Below are 5,210 nucleotides of genomic sequence, written 5' to 3' on the forward strand. Positions count from 1 at the left end.
AATTTTCTTTTCAAATGATCTGCATCTACTGTACAAGAAAATCTAACAAGAAAAAATAGTTCAAATTTGTCAAATTGAGGAGTTATTTTTTTCATACATTTGGCTTTTTGTGTGCCAGTATAAACAGCATTATCTCACTATTTAGTCGCTAATTTGTCTCAAATTTAATGCAACTCAAATAGTTTTCTCAATGGTGCTTCCCCAACAGAGCTATCACAGTAGGATAAAAAACAGATGTAAAAGTCAGAAGTAATCATAACTTGTAATGCCTTTTGAAGTATGTATTGCTGCTATTCATACGAGCTGAATTTTTTCCACATTTTGTCAAATATGACTGTAAACCAGAATGCATTGCACTAGGACTTTATAAAACACAACACCACAACGCAGTGCATAATTAATGAGTAGGTGGAAAATGATACATTGATTTAATTTCTTCCCACATGAAACTTATATTCAGCAATGGTCAATACTTTGTAGAACCATCTTTTGCTGCAAACACAACTACGTTTCCTGTGGCTGAGCACTTCTTTGCAAAATAGTTCAAGCTCATACAGATTATGTCAGAGTAGATTATTTCAGTCTATTCCTATTTTAGTGACCCTGCTGAAATAGAAATAGAAATCCCTATTACATCATGTCACCACTATGTGTACCATAAAAGTGTGGCGTTTTCAGCCAAAATGCTGAATATTGGTCTTATCTACCCAGACAACCTTCTTCAATATTGTATCTTTTTCTGGAACTGAAGTACTGCAAATATGACATTTCATAATTTTTTTCAAATAATGGATTTTTTTGTCGCTCTTTTATAAAGGCCAGGTTTGAGGACTTCATTAGTCATAGATTTCCCGATGATACATTCGCTACCTGATTCATGAATCTCTGCCATACGCGGTGGCCATATGAAATTAAAATATAAATCATGATATTTTGCATTTATTTGTCATAACAATAAAAGTGATGATAAAGTTTTTTATAGCTTCTTTTCAGTTTTTTACAGTCAACTGTGGATGGCCAGTCACTGCAGTCAAAGCACTACAAACACATAATATATTGCTCTTAAAAATATATCCTTTTTGAAATTGTCTCTTCACCTCAGTATGATGATTAAACACTAACCTGCACACAGTAGCTACATTTAATAATACATTTTTAATTTATTAATATTTATTGATGATGTCATGGAACCAACAGTGGAAAAATGAAGAAAAATCTGACTGCACAGTCAGTTTCAAAGTTTTTTTAAACATCATTTTATTGGAATTTATCAACACACCGTCATCTGTCCCAGTAAGCTACAGATAAGAATAAAAGAATTTAAAGCAAACCAACACCAAGGTGTCTGAAGGTCTACAAACATCACCCTTTTTGCTGTACTTATCATTCTTGTTAAGATCATGTAGATCATCCCTTAGAGAATATCATAGTGGTTTAATCAGTAAAAACAAACAAAAAAGAACAGGGAGACAATGCCTTTGCAGAAAAATTCTACATTTTCATTCTCACTTCAGACACTTGAATAATATACTAGCAGCGCATTGTACAGTGAAATTCAAGCAAAGACATTCGTCTCCACTCATCTCCTGTGGGAAAAATGTCTTTTTGGCTGCAGAATGCTTCCCAGTGCTCAAACTAGTCTTCATGTTGCTTTCAACACGAAGTGTGTAAACAAACTTCTTTTTTTTCCACTGAAAACTGCTGCCAGTGTTGACAGAAACAAAAATGACAAAAATATTTGTGCGACAAAAATCCACATATTTTTTTTTCCTCATGTCAGTTTTAATTTATTAATGTCTGCAAATAATATTTTTATTTATTAAAAAATTCAGCCTTACATCAAAATACAAGAGCAGCTGTGCGCAGAACAAAGCTAGAATGCATAATGATACTTATAACCACAAATTATTGAAGCACAACACCTCCTTGCATGAATATAGAGTTGAGAAACTTTTTTCAAAAGACTCAAGAATAAGCTGTTGTTGCAAGTCAAGCTGCCCTCCAAAGAGGGAGAACTGACTGAACAGTAAGAAGCGGTGTCAAGTCCACGGAGATTTGAAAGGGTATATGCTGCAACCAGTTAGGCTGTGTGCAGGTTTTCCTTGAATCCCTGACTGACTCCAAAGAACATACTTCACAGAGTGTTGAATGTGAGGGTGTTACTTGATACTACTGTCAGACATATCTGTATCTTGGTGGTATGTTGGACAGTTTTGTGATTCAGATAGGTCTACAAAGGGAATCAATAAGCAGAAATATGCTAAAAATGCTCTTTTGCTCTCCCAGATGCTGGTAGCTGGTAGCTTTGATGGCTCCAGTTGCATTTTATTTTCGAGTTCAACATTTGACAATGGGATTAGAGGCTTACAGGGCATATATCATTATAAGAGAAATGCAGAAAGCTAAAACGTTTCCCTCCAAAGTAGATAAGCAATTTTGAAACACTTTTCGAAAACAAAAATAGTGGTGCTTGGGCAACTGTGGCTCACTGGTAAAGAAGTCATCTTGCAATCAGAAGGTTGTAGGTTAGATTCCAGCTTCCTACTGTCACATGTTGATGTGCAAGGCGCTTAACCCCAAGTTGTCTACCAAACCATGCATCAGTTTATAAATGTATGCGTGCATTTGTGAGTGTGAAGGGGTTCTTCCTCCTCCTTTCTGGATAAACTGTAATATAAATATTGACTTTGCCAATTTAAACTGGACTTAAGCACTCCTTTATTCTTAGGTTGACATTGATACCTTGTTCAACATTTCAGTTTTTACATGCATTGTCTTTGTGAACCTGTTGTACTCACTTTTAGCCTGAACAGTTGTAATCATGATAATTGCTATTTGAGCAAATTAGTACAGTTAGGTGACATCTGGTCATGGCAAGGAGTGTAAAATTGTTTACTGGACAGACATATAAAAATAAAGTGAAAGGTCAGTATCTAATTAAGTGCAGCTTTAATTATGTTGTGTTTGTTAGGAGGGTTTACACAATATCTTTGACACTTGAACTAGGAAAATAAATAAAACAGTTTCTTATTTAGCACTCAGCTTGGATAAACCAATTAAAAATTTGTCCCAGAGTGAAAGCATCTAAAAAAAGGGGGGGGGGAAATGAAATCTAAGCTAACACAAGATAGGTCTCTTCTTTGAACGAATCAGTACCTTAATGTGTGATTCCATTTATTATGACCAGCACAAAATAATGAGACTCAACAGATACCCAGAAGATTTCGCCTTTAGTTGACACAAAGTATGTATTTGTTGGCTGTAAATGGTTCCCTGGACCATTAGGAGAGGTTTCATTTATAGTGCCTGGGGGTTTTCACAAGACCCAGATACGCTTAATGATGTACCCACACAGCACTCATGCTGTGGGTTTTAGAGCCAACAAGAAAATTGGTATTTTAGTTATTACTCACGTCCTCCTTCACTCCCATCTTTCTGGCCATTGAACAGAGAGAAGGACCACTGCAAGCACAAAATGGAGCATGGCTTTTGACAAGAAAGGAGGACGATCAGCTTCAGCATGGGGAGGGGAGAGCTGGTGGGGACCACATTTAATCTGCTGAATTTAGGTTAATGTACTCTGAAGAGTTGCACAGAATCTATTTGGAAAAGTTGCCTTGGGTTGGTAGTGACAAACAATTGAGGCAAGGAAAATGCCCCCCACCACTACTATCTCCTTTTGTATTACACATATAGCCTCTCTCCCAGCTGTGAATCAAAGTTTGGTTGAAAGTCAAAAAAAGATAAGAGATCCGGGTGCGGTCCATGATTCTGAGTTAAAATATATTTGGTTTCTCTGAAGGACCTCAGTTGAGAATTATTTTGGCGGGAGTTGTTTTTGTTTTGTTTACTCTCAGTCTGTACATTTTTGGATTCTCTCACAGTGGAAATGAAAGGTGTGCTTGAATAGAAAGGCTGATGCCTTTCTAACAGCTACACTCCCACACACTGACCTGATTTTTTTTTAAGCCATACAATGACATGAAGTTTTTGTACTTTACACCTACGTATAGGTTATATATTTCTATATTAGATCCGTTTTGACACCCTGGGACCCATTTTTTTGTATGAAGTCTTGATTGACCATCAGTTGGCTCTTCACTTAGCATTTTGAGCATTCAAAAACGACTATTGTTATTTTTGATAACACTGATTAAGGGTACTCCATAAAGACCAATGGTTGGGCCCAAAAGTATTTTTTAGATAATACTGTATGGTGCACATGGACTTATATGTTGATATGTTATCTCAAAATTTGTCAGATGTCTTTTTAAAATACTGTCCCTCATAGATTGGAGATGTAACAAATCATAACAACAGAAGCTGAGCATAGTTCCTTAAAGTTAATCGACTCAATATGTCAACAAAGCTTAACACATTTGTACAAAACAAATTCAGTTGTTGTCAGGAGATGTATGCTGGTTAGAATTAAAAAACAGAACCAATGAAAAAAAATATTAATGACACTGCCAAATTGTCATTGAAGCATTTGATAATTTTGCTCTAAATTAATGTGTGAACTACTATTGACAAACATTTGACAGTTTTTAGCGTAAGCTATCCAGGCTGATTTAAGCTCTCACAACGAGTGCCAACTTTTCCCGCTTAATCCTTTACACTAAGGTTAACAGGCACAGGTAAAATAGTAAGTAGCACTTAGTAATGCAAAAACATCCTTGATAACATCTGTACAAACAGTAAAAGGTACATGAAGTACAGAAATAAGCAGCAGGTTAGCAGCAAAACAGACAATACACACTAGCACCTACAAACAGAAGGATTGCTGTGGCATACAATCAAGATTTCTAAAAACAGGAAGCAAATCTTGACATGTCATAGAGAACAAAGTAAACCAAAGGCTACATATACTGTACAAAGGGGTATAAGAGTGACAGGATGTGGGTGAAACAATCTATGACAGAACCGAGGCGTGAAATTAACATAAGCAAAGTAAGAAAAAAATAGGAAACCCAGAAAACCAAAATTCTCATTATAAAGTGAGCCGTAACTCTCCCTTTCTTTTACGGAAACTACAAATGTATTGTGTTGTTTTTAGTACTGGGAATAAGTTCTTAATCACACTCAAGACTGAGTAAATTCTGTATGTGTATAAAAAAAAAAAAAATTCCCTTCTCACCCTCCTCGGGTGGTCTCTTTCATCCTCTGAGCTCGGGTCCTCTACCAGAGGCCTGGGAGCTTGAGGGTTCTGC

The sequence above is a fragment of the Poecilia formosa genome, unplaced genomic scaffold (assembly GCF_000485575.1).
Source record: "Poecilia formosa unplaced genomic scaffold, Poecilia_formosa-5.1.2 Scaffold15, whole genome shotgun sequence".
Taxonomy (NCBI): Eukaryota; Metazoa; Chordata; class Actinopteri; order Cyprinodontiformes; family Poeciliidae; genus Poecilia; species Poecilia formosa.